General features: G+C 35.4%; 1 long non-coding RNA gene across 1 annotated transcript in view; it reads left to right on the top strand.

Moving 5' to 3' along the window:
• Window positions 1-200: 200 nt before the first annotated feature.
• Window positions 201-20,474, top strand: part of LOC148945553 (uncharacterized) — a 40,203-nt gene continuing 19,929 nt past the window's right edge. Inside the window, exon 1 of the long non-coding RNA XR_016142767.1 lies at window positions 201-350. This is a non-coding gene — a long non-coding RNA (uncharacterized LOC148945553). The remainder of the gene's footprint in view (window positions 351-20,474) is intronic.

The following is a 20,474-nucleotide window of genomic DNA, read 5'->3' as shown; positions in this document are numbered from 1 at the left end:
ACAATATCACAATTCGGAGCTAACGCTATTTTACTAATCACTACCCAAGGAAACTTCCAACATGACGTATGCGACATTTTGCGCGTCTTCGGGTCATTGTCGTCATCAATAATTTCCTGCTTGGTAGTTTTTTCTTCTGGGTATCAGGAAATAGATTTTGCGCAAGTCATTTAATTATAGAGACAACAGGTTATCTTAAATGGCATAGAATCTTAACGAAAGTTTCGCCAGTTTACTTCTATAGCATTTTAAACAAAAAAAAAGACACGGCCGATTGTTTACTTTACTTGGATACACTTGCACTACAAAGAGTTAGTGCAACTAGGATACCTTTTGGATAATCTAACACAGTACGTACTTTTTTTTTACAAATCAATAAGCATCAAAGAAAGAAAATACGCACATTCTGCAAATTTGGACGTTTCCATAGAAGAGACAGGCCCAAAAAAGTAAAGAGAGGCAGCTGTTTTGAGCATAGGCTCTCTAACATCTTAAGCTTTTTATTATATGCGTTTTATTTTCTCGTAAGTTACATTCGTCTGCTTTAGGGGGTTCTGTGAATTTTTCTTCCTAGCTGAATGTCCCGCTGAACTTTATCTCTAAATATACTGTTCGCTGCCGGAACAATTGCATCCCCTCCCCCAAAAATTATATTTCAAATAATACCAGTTTAAGAAAAGCAAGCTTCTGTATATAGACTAGGGCTATATCTGGGTTAGGCTGGGGGGGCAATAATCATGGTAGCAGTTTATATTAGGAAAATGTGTTGAAAGGAAAGCAAATGATATTACTGTTTTGTTGATATTGTAGCTAGTTCTGGGGGGAAAAAATCCTGCACCAAGATTGCTAATTTCTGTTATGTCATCAAATTGAGGCCCTTGGCATTGTGTCCATAGTGGGGGACCAGGGGGGGGGCAAGATGAAAAATAACTGCAAGAAGAAACTTTGCTTTAAGGTATTGACCCCATACTCCTCGATTGTATTTAAAATCAAGTCATTCTTACGTTAAAGAATAATAGCACACGTAAAGTGCTGTAATTTATTATTTAGTTATTAGTTGGAAAACAGGGATGGCAAGAAAATAATTTCTAAATAAGCACGCGTATAAACGTTGTTTATAAAAAACGAATCAATCAAACGGCCCGTGGTAACCAACCGTAAGTAAGGTCTGACTCGGCCCAGTAGTAACTGAAATTCTAAGAAACAAAACAACATTGGATGTGTCAAAAGATCTGCCTCTTTCTGCTGATTCCAAATATAGAGTATTCGTAAAGTTTAATGATACCCATCAAAATCTACGAGCTTGAGAAAATTCTCTTGATTTTCAAAAAAGGGGAGAAACATCCTCCAAAAGTCAAGTGATCTTAATAAATAAATAAAAAAAACACACCATCAGATTTCACATATCAGAAAACCTTGCTGTAGAGGTTCAAATCCCCTATCTACAAAAATGGTGATTTTTCAGGATAAATTTTACACGGGGTGGGGAAGGGGTTGGAATGGGATGTCCTAGCATGATTTTAAAATCGGTCAGAAATTAAAGGAAAAATAAAATTTCAACCGAAAGTAAGGAGCAAAATTTAAATTTAAAACGAGCAAAATAATTTCAAAGCAAAGGGGGATGTCCCTTACTCAGCCCCAGCTCTTTACACTAAAGTTTGACTTTTGAGTCACAATTCTTTAAGAAAGACTGCTCAAATACATGAACTACTGAATTTGAATGAGAAGTATTTTTAAAGAACTTAAAGACTTTGGCGTAAAGATCTAGGGTTGAGAAAGGCATAGGCCCCCTCATATTTGGAATAATCTCTGTTCGTTCTAAGTTTTAATGTTGCCCCTTCCTTTCATTTGAACAACCTGTTTTTGTTTTTTAATGATAAAAAAAAATTAGCATCGTGAGTTCTATACCTAAATTATAATTCTATTTCGAAGCTTCTGAAACTTTATTTGCTAATGTTTAATTGAGAGATGTGGCTCATAGATTGTCTATTTTACTTCCATAGTTTTTACATGGAGTAGCTATAACATATATTGATTTGATTTACTTTTGCTGCTCTATTTACTTTTTGTATTTACAAAATAGCGTTGCTAGTTTGATTTTATTTATATAGTATTCTTCAATATAAATTTCTATAAATTCAATATAAATTTAAAACATAGGTAATGCATAAACTGGAAATATACATGCCGATGTAAAAGTTGCAGGATCATAAAGATGCACCACACTTTAATATTGATAATTACTTTTTAGATTTAAAATGTTAAAATGTATTAAGGTAAACATTGTGTTTACCTGTTGTCTGAAAAAAAAGTTGTTACAAAAAATATTGTTTGAATACTTTTTCATCAAACAGTTCGTGGCAACGAAATATAAGTAAGCAGCGACACGGCTCAATAATAACCAAAAATCTAAAATCCGGAATTTTGATACCAATAGGTATATCAAAAGAATCGACTTATAATGCTGATTCCAGATAAATAAGTTATATTAAGTATAGTGTTATCCATCAAAGGCTACGACCCTGACAGAATTTGCCTGATTTTCAAAAAAAGGAGGAAACACCCCCTAAAAGTCAAATAATCTTACTGAAAATCACACCATCAGATTCAATGTATCTGAGAACCCTAATGTCCAGGCTTCAGTACCCCTATCTGCAATAATGTGGAGTTTTGTATTTTTTGCCAGAAGTAAGATCAGGGATGCGTGTTTTTTTGTTTTTTGTTTGTTTGTTTTTTTTTCCCAAGGGTAATCGTATCGACCCTGTGGTCCTAAAATATCGGGTGAAGGCTTACTCGAACTGAAATTAAAAGTTCTAGCGCCCTTTTTAAGTGTCCAAAATAATTAGAGGGCAACTATGCCCCCTCCTACGCCTGCTTTTTTCTCGAAGTCGACCGATCAAAATTTTGAGATTGCCATTTTGTTCACCAAAATTGAAAGGCCCAATAACTATACCTTCGGAGATGAAATGACCCATCACAGCCCCTGGGGAAAGGTCTTTAAGTTATAAAAATTTTCCATTTTTTATCTATAGTATTTGTTATTGGGAAGTATGCATGCATTTTTTGGGTGGGGAGGGTGAATTTTCTGACGGCAGTATTTTTCACGGGAAGAAATATCCATGCGGAGGAAAGTTTCCAGGGAGTGAGCCTTTCTGGGGAAATTTTACACTCGGGGAATTTTCCAGAAGTCCTCTACGAAATTCTTTTCATGTGTCTTGCTTTCTCTTTGCCGACTCAATATTACGCGTGGAGATGTTAAGGGTAGGCTTATTGTCCGAGGTAAATTTTCATTGGAGTTGAATTGTCCAGGGGATATTTCCGTAGGGATGGGTTTTTTTTTACCGTGGAGGTGTAGCCATATTTCCTACCATTATTTAAAACTTATCGGGAATTAAATTTAAAAAAATAAGTTTTTTCAACTGAAAGTAAGGAGCAGCATGGAAGTACGAACATAAATTATGACGTATATGACAGAGTTTCGTACTCCTCAACATCTTGCTATTTACGATAAAGTTTAAAATTTTTCCCATTTCTTTAAAAACAACTCCTGAAACACAAGGAATGTATAATTAGAACAATAAGAATTTTTCTTACTAAAAAAAAACTTCAGCGTGAAGAATGAGGTGTTGAGGAGGGGGCAAACCTCCTCATATACGGAATAATTTCTGTTCGTTTTAAGTTATAATGTTTCTCCTTACTTTCAGTTGAAAAACCTTTTTTTTAAATTTGATTGAAATAAAGAATGGAAAACTGAATTAAATGAGAAATGAACGATTTTCTCAAGATTTGCCACTTTCCTTGTAATTTCAAAAAAAGTTTTTGTTTTGAAGAAATCTATTCATGGCTGCTACGTATTTTTGTGAGTTCCACCTTCTTAGCTAAAAATTGTCTTTTGGTGCCATTTATAAACCTAAGAGCCTAAAAAAATTCTCCTTCGAGATTCCTTTAGCCATCGAAATACACAAAACAGCAATTGTGCGCGGAATAACAATATTCACCAATTCTAGTTTCGTTGCATACAGACCTCAAAAAGTAATATTTATTCTTTAAGCTGTCATTAATAAAGAGTTGTTTACAGCTACGTATTTTTGTTGAGCGGGGAAGGGTGACAATTTAATTTCAAATGCACTTGAAATACCATGCTTGGGTTTATTTTTTGGTATTTCTGTTATATTTTCTAAATTAAAAAAAAATAAACACTCAAATTGTCACTTGATAAAGAAGAAATTTCTGTTATATTCAATATAACTTTTAAAACTTGATCTATTGTTTGCAATACTACTACTACTAACAACACAGTACCAGGCCGCCTGAGGCGAACACAGCTACGCACGCTCCTCCTCCATCCCAATCTATTCAAAGCCTCCCTCTTTAAACCCTCCCAGGAAGTTCCGATTTACTTTAAATCTTTCTTTATGACATCCTTTCACCCAGATGAGGACGACCGGCTTTCTGTTTAGCCCTTGATGGTTGGCCGAAAAGGACAATCTTCGGCAATATGTTATCCTTCATCCACAGAACATGTCCTAGCCATCTCAAGTTTTCTTTCATTATAGCCCTAGAAAGTGGAATTGAACCACATTTTTCGTATAGCCTACAGTTTAAAATGCGGTCAATCAGCCGTGTACCCAGAACAATCCGTAGGCAGTTTCTCTGGAAAACATCTAGCAAATCTTCATCCACTTTTCGTAGTCCCCAAGCTTCAGAATCATATTTAACCACTGTCATCACTGTATATTCTAATATTCTAATCTTGGTTTGCATACTTAACTTCCTATTTTTAAAAACTTTTTTAACTGTGAAAAAACACCCTGAGCCTTGGCTATTCTACTTTTAACATCTTCACTGCTCCCACCGTCTTTACTAATAATACTACCAAGATAAATGAAGCTCCCCACCTGATCAATATTTTCGTTGCCCAAAGTCACCTACTCATCTTCCCTTATTCCTAGTCTTAGTGACATAGTCTTCTTATCATTAATTTTCAAACCTATTCCAGCACCCTGAATTTGCAAAACCTCTAAAAGTTCATTCATTTTGCTCCCACTTTCATCTAAAATGCTTAAATGATCAACATGATCCAAGTCCAGGAGATATTTTCCTCCCCATTTGATTCAGTGATCTACCATTGCCTTTCCTATGCTCCTTAAGACAAAGTCCACCAAACTGTCCATATAAAGGGGGATAGAACACAACCCTGCTTAACTCCTGATTTAATACAAAATCAGCCGCTGACCTCATTTCCTACATTAACCGCAGCAGTGTTACTCTCGTACATAGCACTAATCACTTTAATGTGTTTGTCTGGTATATCATACAAGAATAAGACCTTTGATAAAGCTCTTCTTTCAACAGAATCGAACGCTTATGCATAATCTATAAAACTGAGGACCAAAGGTGTTTGACAACTCAGGCACTTCTCCGTTATTAGCCTATAAATAAAAGTTCAAATAGGTATAAAATCCTTTTAATAGACAGTGTTTTACAACAGTGATAGAAATTCAAAAAAAATACCAGATATTTCGTTCACATATGCAGTGACAGTCATCAGTAGTATTCTATCACTGTTTGTGAGTTTCTATCACTGTTTGTGAAACACTGTCTATTAAAAGGATTTTATCCCTATTTTTACTTTTTTTTATCGTCATATAAGGCAGTGTGGTATCCGAAATTATTTACGTTATCATTAACCTAAGAGTGAAAATTTGGTCAGCACATCCTCTACCTTTTCTAAAGCAGCACTGTTCTTCTCATAAAACTTTGTCTACAGCGTCCCTCAGTCTAAAAAGTATCATATTACTAAGCAATTTGCTACCTACAGAGACCAGACTAATGCCTCAGTAATTACTACACTCACTCTTATCATCTTTCTTATACAGTGGTTTAATTAAAGTTTTCTTAGAGCCACCTTATTTACGAAAGTCATTTACCAAACTATCAGTGCCTGGAGCCTTATTATTTTTTAATCCTATTAGTACTGTCGCTAGTTCTTCCTCACAAAACAAATCTTTCTTCACATCCAAGGTATCGTAAACTTTTTCTTTTTCCTCTATATCTTTTCCTGCAACTCTATGCCTCGGTAATTACTACACTCACTCTTATCATCTTTCTTATACAGTGGTTTAATTAAACTTAGCAAATTCTCAAGATGTTCCGCCCATCTCTCTTTAACTCTTTCCTTATCACTAGTTGTGGCTCTGTTCCTATCTGTAATTGGGATAAGTCCGGATTGACTACCCCCTCTCAATTTATTAACATGCCAGTACAATATTTTACTATAATGCCTTCTAGCTACATCTTCCAGATCCTCGGCAATTTCATCCATGCTTATTCCACTGCTTCATCCAATTTCTTTATATTCCTTTTGTTTTCGTATGATCTATGAAATGCTTTGTTGCTATGTTTGTAATGCTTTACATTAATCTTTTACAATAAAAATGGCATAAAAAATATTTTATTAATATCCTCAATTTTGTACTTAAGGAGAGGACTAAGATTTTTCTTGGTATTTTCAATTTCATCAGAAAGTGTCTAGACCTTCTCAAGACCTGAACATAATTTTCGTCTTACTGAAAAAGAAATAACAAACAAACGAATTACAATGGATTGTCAGTTTAAAATATATATACTGATATTTATTCCTTTAAGTTTTAATAATTTGTTATCTATTAAAGTAAAAATGCACTTACTTACCTGTAGCAGGACTCAAGCGTCCCCGCTTTCCCTGGCGTCTAGTAGCTTCGTCATTGTAGTAAGTCAAGAGTCTCGGTCGTTTGCGAGTGGCTCAACCAATTCGAGTCAGGACTTTTCCCATCTTCGTTCATACTTCTTGAAGCCGCCGATTGGGTCTAGGTCAGCCTTAATTCAGGCGAGCCATGTTTTCTTTTGTCCCCCATGTCACATTTTCCATCCCGAAAGAGGTGTACATCTGAGGGCTTTATTGACAAAGGTGTGGTGTGGGCGGCGAAGTGTATGGCCAAACCGTCGGAGTCTTCTTTGTTTAATTATAGTGGCCAAATCAGAACGCTGATGACAGATTTTGCGGAGTTTACCATCACAGAATTTAATGCCAATAATTCTCCTTAGACATGAATGGTCAAATACGTTGAGGGCTTGAAATGTCAAAACCTTTAAACTGTATTTTGTTTTTAGTAAAGTGCAAACCATGTTCTGGTCTTGAGAAAGCAAGAGGGTGGTCAACCCTACTCATATTAATTTTTGCTCGTTTTAAGTTTGAGTTGGTTATTTATTGTACTTTATTGATGGTGATTTGTGATTATTTTATGCTTGGAATATTATTTGACTTTATTTAAGCTCCTTTTTGGCTAAATGGAGCTCTTTACTTTCTTTGAAAAAACTTATTTTGTGCAAAAAGATTTCAAAATTAATTTATGTTCGTGCTTATTAACCTAGTCTTTTTTATGGAAAAACTAATATTTTAAATGAAACTTAATATAATTCCCAAGACATTCTATATATGCTCTTGATAAACTGGATCGACATACACTCTTTTGATTTGTTTAAATTGTAAGAGCAGAAGTAATAATAGGAGTAGTTTTGAATGTTTCAACTTAACACCCCCAGTTGTTCTAGAGATGCTGCTCAGGTGTCTTATTAGCAACCATACACACAGTCAGGGTTGCCACCCAGTGAACACGCTAAAAGCTTCAACTGAATACCCTGAACGGTTCCTGAAGCAATTCTGATACATCCTCGGGAAAACCAATGGGCATAGTTTGTTTTGAGTTCCATACAGTTTCATTGCATTCAAAAATTCTCGCATGAATACCCTTAGTATTAATAGCAGAGTAGTAGTAGCAATAAAACTAATAGTAGCAGGCTTAGGTGTAGTGGCAGTAGAAGTAGTAGAAATAGTATTGATAGCAGCAGTATGACTAGAGGCAGTAGCATCACGGGCACTGGCGGGAGGGGGGCAGGGGGACCATGGTCCCCCCTGGAAATTTGGGACTGTAAAGTAATGATATTAGAAGGGGACGCATAAAAACAAAACGCATAAAAACCAATTCTTATGCGTTTTATTGGGCTTTTTTTGACCAAAGGATTTTTTTTTGGGGGGGGGGGAGATTACACAGGGGGGAGGGTACACAAAAAGCCGAACAAAACCCATAAAGATTTGTTTATATTAATCTTTGGTACGTTTTTAAGAGTCGGACAGACATTTCGGGGGGGGGGGTCAAAACCCCTAATCTCCTTTGAAACGGCCTTGTCTAGAGGTACTGAAATATTTAGTCCCACTCATGGGCCCTCTCCAACCTCTTGAAACAAGCAAGTCTCATCAAATTCATACAAATTACAAATATCTATTAAAAGAACTTTTAACACTTTCTAAGTCTTTTTGGATATTATGAAGTTATACCGAATTTCAAACTTCAAAATATTCAGACACTCCCCTTTGAGAGAGACATAATAAATAAAAGATACAAAGAAGCGGGTTTCTAATTATTAATCTGCAATTATTTATCTATTTGGAGCATATTTGGAATTTTGAGTTCTGCTTTATTATTCTATACTACTGAGTAACTTAGGTGATGTAAGAATTCTAATTTTGTTTGTCGAAGCCGAAAAAACAGCAGGCATCTACTGTGAATACTAATGAGACATTTGAGGTCATCTGTTTGCTTGCATTTGTTAACTGGCTTCAAAAGTTTTTATGAAAATGAATTGCTTTGATTTTCAAGTTACAAGTTTTTTTTTAACTGAAAGCAGGCTAAGGAGCGACATTAAAACTTAAAACGAACAGAAATTACTCCGTATATGAAAGGGGCTGTTCCCTCCCCAACGCTTCGCTCTTTACGCTAAAGTTTGACTCTATCTCACAAATTATTTTTTTAAACAATAAAAGACTTTATCTTTAAGAGCGCGACGTTGAGGAGGGGACTGCCCCTTTCATATATGGAATAATTCCTGTTTGTTTTAACTTTTAATGTCGCTCCTTACTTTCAGTTAAAAAAACTTTTTTAAATTTAATTTTGAAACAAAATCGAAGCGAACAATTCGGCTATACGATTTCTTCCTTGGCGAGATAGAACAAGAACTAAAACAAGGTAGGAACAAACCTAAAACAAGCAATAAAAGAGCCTTAGCTTCACAACTTCGGAGAGGTTCTTGTTTTCTATGTGTCGAACTTCTTGTTTGTTTTATGATGAAAAGGTGGTGTGGTTTTGTGCAGTCATTTGCTGTCATCAGCCCCAGGGCTATTCGCTTAGGTAAAAAGTTTTTAAGGATCGCCAATCAGGGAGGGGGGGGGCCTCCCCTTATTTCGAAAACATCCTTTCTTGGTATTTTCATTTAAAAGAATGCCCCAGCTTGTATTTTGAAAAAATGCCTTTTTAGTGACACATATGAGGAAGTGATTAGTGATACTCAAAACAGAGTAGGGTGGAAGAGGAGATTGGGCTCAGGATGTTTGTGCTGTGATGAGTTGTCATTAAAAGCAATAGTAGGAATACAGATTGAAAATTAATAGCGTGATAAGTAATGGGAATTTGAAATGATGTTTTAACAAGGATTTCTTATCTATCTTTTCAGAGAAAACTTTATCCAAGTAATTAACTACACGTTAGAATTGTAAGATTAAGTAATCTTTATTTGCGGATGTTGTTGAAAAATTCATCAAAGGCAAATACTATCAATATGATACGTAATAAATTTAAATAATTCGACTTAAACGATAAACAAATCAAGAAAAGGTAGAGAGAGGGCATTAGACTTCTTAGTCCAAGCCAGCGGTACTAAACTTGGTTTCATGGCCATTCAACCAGGAAATACAATGGGGTTGGGGGGCCATCTGTCCTCTGTTTTCATATACCCTTCTTGCTTACCTTCACCAGAATTCTCCAGGTACTCATTTAGAGCTAAATTGACTCTGGTTGAGCTTACGTAACCACACCACTGACCCCAGTCCCAGAGCAAATAACCAGCGACAATCAGGACTCGCAAATTAGTAGAAGGGGAGGTGCTACTCGTGACAGGACATAATTTATGCATGTTTTTATGGTTTTTGTCAGTGAGAATTTGAAAAACAGGAATTTTGTCACATTTTTGTATGTTTTTATGGTTTTTGTCAGTGAGAATTTGAAAAACAGGAACTTTCTCACATTTTTGTATGTTTTTATGGTCTTTGTCAGTGAGAATGAAAAAATAGGAACTTTGTCACATTTATGTCTGTTTTCATGGATGTTTATGTGTTTTGGTCGAGTTATTTGATGTTTTTATGGTCTTTGTCAGTGAGAATTTGAAAAACAGGAACTTTCTCACATTTTTGTATGTTTTTATGGTTTTTGTCAGTGAGAATTTTAAAAACAGGAACTTTCTCACATTTTTGTATGTTTTTATGGATTTTGTCAGTGAGAATGGAAAAACAGGAACTTTGTCACTCCCTTCTTGTTGTTGTTCGATGCAGATGTTATGAGTTTCCAGGAAACAGTATTTGTTATTGTTGTTCAAGTCAAATGTTATGAGTTTCCGGGAAACAGTTAATGATACGTCCTTCCTGTTGTTATTCGAGGCAAATGTTATGAGTTCCCGGGAAATAGTATTTGTTGTTGTTTGGCCACGTGTAATGCCCTGAGGATGATTTACATAATCGGTGGTGGAATTATTGATTCACGAAAAAGGGAAATTATGAAACAAGCATTGCTACTTTGTTGTTTGGCTAACCTAACTTGAGAACTTGATTGCGTAATCGAGTGGGAATTTTATTGATCCGATAACGGGAAAGAAGATCACGCGTCTCCTTCTCAGCCAATCAGAGAGCTTGCTTAAATATTAGCGGTGGTGGGAGTATAAGGAAAGGATTTTTGCTATAGTTTTATTAGTCTACGAATAGAATTCACTAAGTTTTTAGTTAGCAGTGTAATAACATGAGTGAACAAGTTGAGTTAGAAATATCCTTTTATTGCAACTGTTCTATTTGTAAGGGGCATATTCATGATTTTGAGTATTCATATGAACCTACTGAATGTTTAGAGTGCATAGAAGCAGAGACAGATGAGAAGAATCTGGATGAAACGGGAAGAAATATTATATGTGACATAGAGAGAAATTTATACCGATTGCAAGTAAGCTTAGATAAAAGAAGGATTGATATGATAGAAAAGGAAGATCAAAAGAAGAGACTAGTAAAAGAGGGCTTTCTCTATAGTATAAAAGACAGCAGTGAAAACCCAAAGAAAAATATATATAGTGCAAGATATAACTCGGATTATTATGATGATTATGCTCTAAGAGAAGAGAAAAAGTGGCCCTTTAAGAGACAACATAAGAGGTCATTCTACGAAAAGGATTTTAAACAACGGAAACCATGGTGGAAGAGTTCTCATACATGATTTACCGTTAAATCTAATTATTAATATGTATAATGAGTTTTATATTGTAATCATACAATAAATTTGTTTGTACTATTTTAATTTTCATATACTAGATATATATAGAGTGAGGATACCAGCAGAGACATCTGTACATGAATTGTTCAGTTTGATTAAATCACCCCATAGAGTATTATCAGTTCACAACCAAGTTTTCTATCAAAGATAACAAAAAATAAATGATTCTTCTAAATATTTTTATTCATTTGTCAAATCAATGAATATAACACTTTTTAAATATAAAACATTACTATCATCATCATCATCAACCTCCTCCAAAATAGTAATTTCTTCAATTTGAGGATGAGGTATCGTAATTATTTGTATGCTGTCATCGTCGTCACTGACTATTTCAATATTTCTCAAGGGGGGCATATCCACATATAGACGATCATCGTCCTCGATACACATTTTTCCAGAAGGCCCCCTCCTCACTAGATCATCTGACGTGTAAGATAATCCTTCAGACGCATAGTGGACTTCCATTATATCAATGCATATATCGCACAAAAGAATTTCCTCCTCATGAGTGAGGTCCCACTCGCTCCATACATCCTAAAAGATTGATAGCGCTATGATCAAAAACTAGAGTTTCCTGCGGAAAACATATATTAGTTCAGATTTTACGGGAATAGTTTATTTTCGAGCCAATATATCTACCAAAGGTTCAACACCTGCGTTAAACTAAGAGGTTTCAACTTCAGGAAAAATTACATTTTGACAACATTTGCCAATTTACTAAATTAAAAGTTTTGTTTAGTTTCAAAAATGTTTTCTGTCACTCATCATCTCTTATTCATTCACAAACAATGCTAAAGAAAAATACTTCCCACGGTTTATTGATGTTATATTATTAAGAAGGATATTATTTCTTTGAAATATACATTTTACATTTTTAATTTTCATGCTTTTGATAATTATCTTGTCCTTTTGGTGTAAATTGCAGCTGAAGGCATATCGCAAAATCACAGCTTCAAGTTTTTTCATATACTAAAATTGAAGGAAGCTAGAAAATGTGAAAAATTCTTTTTACCCGAATATTCTTCAGAGCCCAACCTAACTACGATCTGAAAACAATAATATAACTTATAGTTGAACAATTTTTTTTAAATATCTCTTTTCTGAAATCATTTGGAACTAGCGAATTATTATAAGTAGTAACTAATTACTTAATTTTTAATGAACTTATATTTAATTGAACCAAAAATCCAAATATTTTGATACCACAACAATAAATGGCAAACAAAAAAGAATATAAAAAACTACAACATTTGAAAAGTACAGAGTTTGGCTCATGATATTGAATAGAACGATGGACTATGACAAATAGCTTCAGAATCAAAATCTAACCGAGTCAAATAAAGATCCATCCGCTATTTTTGGTTATTCATCCCCCCACCAAACAAGCAATGCAGTTTAAACCTAATTAGAATCTTGAATTAGACCGTGAAAATAGAAGAAACTAAATTTTCTGTCCAGTTATGTCTAGCGGTAGACTCATTAGAGTTACAGAAACTTTTTTTCCACAACCCACCAGAGGATATTTTTTGAGTAAAAGTAAATATCTGATACACTAAGTCAGCTATGAACAGAAATAATATCGAATAATTTGTCAAACTTAAACCTATATCCAATGATATATTTAATTGAGTGACAAAAACTTTTTCCACAAGAGGTTATTTTTCAATTAAAAGTAAAGAGCTGCTACACTAAATCAAAGATGAACAGAAATAATGTCAAATAATTGTTCAAACGTAAACTTATGCATAATGATATATTTTATAGAGTAGTAAGTCTATCTTTAAAAAGCGTGCTAGAAGATCTAGAAAGAAGGTATCATATATAAAAACTAGTATTTTTAATTACTTTAGAAAACACAACTATAACTAAAAAAAAAACCGAAAAAACCCCAAAAAAACAACGATAGGCAAGCGTCCAGCGGGCTTGAACCCTTGCACAAATTTGAAGAATTTCCAAATCCTGTTGTACAACATATTTAGCTGCTTCCACGCAATTAGTCTCTTCAATTTTGTAAAGTTTGACTCCTGGTAAAATATGATGTGTGCCCATTGCGGGCAAATATATCCCTTAACAAAAAAATACGGATGTGTCTACGCAAAGAGACAGTTTTACTTTTATGGATATGATTCAATACTCACTACAAATCAAATGGGCTCTTAGTCTCCTTTCAAATGAATAGGAGTTCAGCTTCTGAGCGATAAAAAAATTATTTGATATAATTGGTAAGTGCTCGTATTGCCTAGGCAATTACTTGAGGTTATACAGCGGGTAGCTAAACCCAGTCTTCCTAAAGAGCCCCCCCCCCCTCCCCAGGCTCCCAAAGAGCCCCCAGACCCCAAAGACTCCCCTGGCTCCCAAAGGCCCTTCCCCTGTCCCCAAAGGTCCACCGGGACTCCCAAAGGACCAATCGGCACTCAAGGGCCCCCCAGACCCCAAAGGCCCTACCCAAGCCCCCAAAGGCCCTCCCCCGGTCCCCAAAGGTCCACCAGACCCCCAAAGACCCTCCCCCGGTCTCCAAAGGTCCCCCGAACCCCCAAAGGCCCTCCCCTGATCCACAAAGGCCCCCCAGGCTCCCAAAGGGCCCCGAAACCCCCAAAGACCCTTCCCCGATCTCCAAAGGCCCCCCGGGCTCCCAAAGGCTCTCGAACCCTCAAAGACCCCCCCCCGTGCCCTCAAAGGCCCCCGAGCCCCTCCATTTCTCCCACCAAAGAGGCTGCGCTAGGGTTTATTCATTTTTTCATATCGGTTGACGGATAGACTATCTGGCATTACAAAGAAGGGGGTAGAAAGAGCTCTGTCTCATAAGGTGCAATCGTTTATTATAACTGGTCAATATTACTAATAAGGATCCTTTCATTTTGGAGATAACGCGAACAAGACGAATAGTCTTACAACCCAAGCCTTGTAAGCCCGTGGCTACCAACCGATACAGATTGTCTTTTCGACAGTATTTTGTGTCTCATTTTAGTAAATAAGTGACAAAGAAGAGTGATTATCTAAATTATATTGTCTCTTAATTTAACTGTTAATTTAATTCCTGTTATTTGACATAATAAATTCGTATCGTATCGCACCTATGCCCTGGGGGCATATAAGGTTCTTATAGAAGGCGGTGTCATAAAAACTTCAAAACAGGCTCATTCGAATGGAAATTGAAGGGCATAAAGCAAAAACGAAAACACCTAAAAAAACCCTAATTTTAAACAGTTTTTGGGAAACAAGGTGAAAGTAAAGTGCAATTGGTCCGAAACTAACCATAACTCTAAAAAACAGAATTTTAGTAATTATAGATACATGAAAATGATTGGCTTTATACGCTGATTCCAAATACATAAATTTCCTTAGGTTTAATGTTATCCGTCAAAAGCTAAAACCTTGAGAATGTTAGCTTCGACATGTGATTGGTTGCAATTCCATTTTTTAGCCAAGCCTTGACCCCCCTAATTAAAGGATATGAATTTAGAACCAAGGAAACGTAATTTCGTCGTATTTTGCGCATTTTCGTTGGAAAAACACTGAAAAGCCATATTAAGAGCTATATTTGTTAGTTTTTCACTGAAAATTCCTTTTTTCTTGCCAAGCCTTGACCTCCCAAATTGAAGAATATGAATTAGAACCATGGGAATGTAATTTCATCGTATTTTGCGTATTTTCGTTGGAAAAACACTGAAAAGCCATATTAAGAGCTATATTTTTGAGTTTTTCACTTAAAATCCCCTTTTTTGCCAAGGCTTGACCTCCCTAATTGAAGGATATGAATTAGAACCAAGGAAACGTAATTTCATCGTATTTTGCATATTTTCGTTGGAAAAAACACTTCATAGCCATTGACAAATGTTCCTTTGTTTGATCTTTTATGGCAAGTACATTTTTTAGACAATCATTTAATACCATACGGGAATAGAAGGACTAAGAACAATGAAACCGTATGATAAGATTATTTCTAGTATTTTCTTATGAAAAAACATTTAAAAACCATATTAAATGCTATATTTGTTAGTTTTTCACTGAAAATTACATTTTTTAGCCAAGTCTTAACCTCACTTCTTGAATAATATTAATGAGAACATTGGGAACATAATTTAATATTTTTTTGAGCAATTTCTTTGGAAAAAAAACATTTAAAAGACAAATTAAGATATTTATTTGTGTGTTTTTAACCGACAATTCCTTTTTTTTTGCCAAGCCTTGACCTCCCTAATTAAAAGATATGAATTAGAACCAAGGGAACCTAATTTCATCGTATTTTGCGTATTTCCGTTGGAAAAAAAAACACTGAAAAGCCATATTAAGACCTATATTTGTGGGTTCTTCACTGAAAATTCCTTTTTTCGCGAAGCCTTGACATTCTTAATTAAAGGATATGAATTAGAACCAAGGAAACGTAATTTCATCGTATTTTGCGCATTTTCGTTGGAAAAAACATTGAAAAGCCATATTAAGAGCTATATTTGTGAGTTTTTCACTGAAAATTCTTTTTTCTGCCAAGCTGTGACCTCCCTAATTAAAGGATACGAATTAGATTCATGGAAACGTAATTTCATCGTATTTTGCGCATATCCGTTGGAAAAAAAACAACACTGAAAAGCCATATTAAGAGCTATATTTGTGAGTTTTTCACTGAAAATTCATTTTTTTGCCAAGCCTTGACATTCCTAATTAAAGTATATTAATTTAGAAACAAGTAAACGTAATTTCATAGTATTGTGATAATTTCCGTTGGAAAAAAACACGGTAAATCCATATTTATGGCTACAATTTCGAAATTTAAAATTAAAATTCCTTTTTTTGCCAATCAGTTTCACCCTTATCTGTAGTATAGATTTTAGAAACATGGGAATGTAATTTCATCGTATATTGCGTATTTCCGTTGGAAAAAACACTGAAAAGCCATATTAAGGGCTAATTTGTGAGTTTTTCACCTTTTAGCCAGGCCATTATATTCAATGGGACATAGTTCACAATATTTTACATATTTTTGATAGGAAAACACACCAAAAGGTCATACTATTTGAACTTACATCAAACGTTGGAGAGCTTACATTTCAAGAATTATCCATTATTTGTATATATTGTTCAATATTTCAACCTATACTGATTTCTAAAACTTCAAAACCAAGAGATATACGCACTTAACGATTATCTATTCGCGAAAATCGTACTAGGTCACGCTATTAGAACAATAATTACCTCTCTATCTATCGCTCACAGGGAACAGATTCAAAACAATACTTCCTACATCATTTGATCTAATTGCGACAAACGTGGCATGTCCAATACAGATTAAAACCAGAAAAGACCAGAAACGCATAAAAATAAGAAAAAAGGGAATTGCAATCAATCTTGTGTCGAAGCGCTAGCGCTGTCTAAGTAAAGAATGATGTGGGACATAACATGTTGTTTAGGTTTTTCTAAATAGCCGGACACTTCATATAGAAGGTGTTGTCGTAGAAACTTCAAAACAGGCTCATTTGATTTGAAATTAAAGTGGATAATGCCCAATTCACAGGAGGGGTATGAAAACTACGGTTTTTAACAACGATATGCAAGACTAGAAATAAAAGTCTTTAGGAGTTACCCCCCCCCCCTTCCACCTCAACATTCGCTCTTGAAATCACCACACCCCCATACCCCCAAAACTCAAATTTTCCAGAGGATTTTAAAATCCCCCCCCCAAACACAAAATTTCTAGGAACGTATCTTCATCATATTTAAATATTTTCGCTGGAAAACCTGCTTACCGAAGCGCTAGTGCTACCTAAGTTAAGAACTATGTGACTACAATATGTTGTTTTTGGTTTTTTCATCATAGCCAGGGCACTTCGTATAGAAGGAGTCATCGCAAAAACTTTGAAAAGGACTCATTTGATTTGAAATTAAAGTGGATAGTGACCAATTCACAGGAGGGGGGCGTGAAAACTATGGTTTTTAACTATGATATGCAAGACTAGAAAGAAAAGTCTTTAGGAGTGGGGCTGCCCATCACCTCAACCCTCGCTCTTGAAATCCCCCCCCCTAAAGTTGAAATCTAATCTAAACTAGCATAACCACAAAATTACACAATATTGCATAGAAATACCAAAACTATAGGTTAGGCTAGGTCAGGTTAGGTTAGAAGTTAGGTTTCTCCACGTTTAAGTTAGGTTAGATTAGGTTAGCTTATCATGAGTGCTCATGATAAGCTAACCTAATCTAACCTAACTTAAACGTGGAAAAATACAGAAAATACAATTAAAATAATTTCCCTGGTTTATTCTACATATCCTTCCATGAATGAGGTCGTGGCTCGTCTAAAAAATTATAATGTCACGTAAAATCTCACAAATATAGCTTTTAATCTTGCTTTGTAGTGTTTTTTTCCAACTGTAGAACGAATAATTCGATTAAAATACGTTCCCATGGTTCTAATTCATATCCTTCAATTAGGGAGGTCAAGCCTTGGCAAAAAAGGAATTTTAAGTGAAAAACTCAAAAATATAGCTCTTAATATGGCTTTTCAGTGTTTTTCCAACGAAAATAAGCAAAATACGATGAAATTACGTTCCCATGGTTCTAATTCATATTCTTAACTTTGGGAGGTCAAGGCTTGGCAAGAAAAAAGGAATTTTCAGTGAAAAACTCACAAATATAGCTCTTAATATGGCTTTTCAGTGTTTTTCCAACGAAAATGCGCAAAATATGATGAAATTACGTTTCCTTGGTTCTAAATTCATATCCTTTAATTAGGGGGGTCAAGGCTTGGCTAAAAAATGGAATTGCAACCAATCACATGTCGAGGCTAACATTCTCAAGGTTTTAGCTTTTGACAGATAACATTAAACCTAAGGAAATTTATGTATTTGGAATCAGCGTATAAAGCCAATCATTTTCATGTATTTATAATTACTAAAATTCTGTTTTTTAGAGTTATGGTTACTTTCGGACCAATTGCACTTTGCTTTCACCTTGTTTCCCAAAAACTGTTTAAAATTAGGGTTTTTTTTAAGTGTTTTCGTTTTTGCTTTATGCCCTTCAATTTCCAATCGAATGAGCCTGTTTTGAAGTTTCTATGACACCGCCTTCTATAAGAACCTTATATGCCCCTAGAGCATAGGTGCGATACGATACGAATTTATTATGTCAAATAACAGGAATTAAATTAACATTTAAATTAAGAGACACTATAATTTAATAATCACTCGTCTTTGTCACTTATTTACTAAAATGAGAAACGAAATACTGTCGAAAAGACAATCTGTATCGGTTGGTAGTCACGGGCTTACAGGGCTTGGGTTGTAAGACTATTCGTCTTGTTCGCGTTATCTCCAAAATGAAAGGATCCTTATTAGTAATATTTACCAGTTATAATAAACGATTGCACCTTATAAGACAGAGCTCTTTCTACCCCCTTCTTTGTAATGCCAGATAGTCTATCCGTCAACCGATATGAAAAAAAGAATAAACCTTAGCGCATCCTTTTTGGTGGGAGAAATGGAAGGGCTCGGGGGCCTTTGGGGGCACGGGGGGGGTCTTTGAGGGTTCGAGAGCCTTTGGGAGCCCGGGGGCCTTTGGAGATCGGGGAAGGGCCTTTGGGGGTTTGGGAGCCTGGGGGGCCTTTGTGGATCAGGGGAGGGCCTTTGGGGGTTCGGGGGACCTTTGGGGACCGGGGGAGGGTCTTTGGGGGTCTGGTGGACCTTTGGAGATCGGGGGAGGGCCTTTGGGGGCTCGGGTAGGGCCTTTGGGGTCTGGGGGGCCCTTGAGTGCCGATTGGTCCCTTGGGAGTCCCGGTGGACCTTTGGGGACAGGGGAAGGGCCTTTGGGAGCCCGGGGAGTCTTTGGGGTCTGGGGGCTCTTTGGGTGCCTGGGGAGGGGGGGGGCTCATGAGGAATACTGGGTTTAGCTACCCGCTGTATAACCTCAAGTAAGTGCCTAAGCAATACGAGCACTTACCAATTATATCAAATAATTTTTTTATCGCTCAGAAGCTGAACTCCTATTCATTTAAAAGGACACTAAGAGCCCATTTGATTTGTAGTGAGTATTGAATCATATCCATAAAAGTAAAACTGTCTCTTTGTGTAGACACATCCGTATTTTTTTGTTAAGGGATATATTTGCCCGCAATAGGCACACATCATATTTTATCAGGAGTCAAACTTTACAAAATTGAAGAGATTAATTGCGTGGAAGCAGCAAAATATATTGTACAACAGGATGTGGAAATTCTTCAAATTTGTGTAAGGGTTCAAGCCCGCTGGACGCTTGCCTATCGATTTTTTTTTTGTTTTTTTTTGTTTTTTTTTTGTTTTTTTTATTAGGTATAATTTTGTTTTCTATAGTAATAAAAAATACTAATTTTTATATATTATAACTTATTTATAGATTTTCTATCACGCTTTTCAAAGCTATACTTACTACTCTATAAAATATATCATTATGCATAAGTTTACGTTTGAACAATTATTCGACATTATTTCTGTTCATCTTTGATTTAGTGTAGCAGCTCTTTACTTTTAATTGAAAAATAACCTCTTGTGGAAAAAGTTTTTGTCAATCAATTAAATATATCATTGGGTATAGGTTTACGTTTTACAAATTATTCGACATTATTTCTGTTCATCTTTGATTTAGTGTAGCAGCTCTTTACTTTTTACTTGAAAAATATCCTCTTGTGGGTTGTGGAAAAAGTTTCTGTCACTCTAATAAGTCTATCGTTAGACATAACTTTACAGAAAATTTAGTTTCTTCTAGTTTCACGGTCTAAGTATAGATTCTAAGTAGGTTTTAAGTGCACTGCTTGTTTGGTGGGAGGGGGATGGATAACCAAAAATAGCGGATGGACCTTTATTTGACTCGGTTAGATTTTGATTCTGAAGCTATTTGTCATAGTCCATTGTTCTATTCAATTTCATGAGTCAAACTCTGTACTTTTTAAATGTTATAGTTTTTTATATTATTTTTCGTTTGCCATATATTGTTGCGGTATCAAAAAATTTGGATTGTTGATTCAATTAATTATAAGTTAATTAAAAATTAAGTAATTAGTTACGATTTATAATAATTCGCAAGTTCCAAATGATTTCAGGA

This window comes from Artemia sp. Qi Xiang Cuo, chromosome 13 (assembly GCF_049724085.1).
Source record: "Artemia sp. Qi Xiang Cuo chromosome 13, ASM4972408v1, whole genome shotgun sequence".
NCBI classification, from domain to species: Eukaryota; Metazoa; Arthropoda; class Branchiopoda; order Anostraca; family Artemiidae; genus Artemia; species Artemia sp. Qi Xiang Cuo.
Note: the sequence above shows the minus strand (reverse complement) of the source record. Positions and strands in the feature narration are given on the sequence as shown.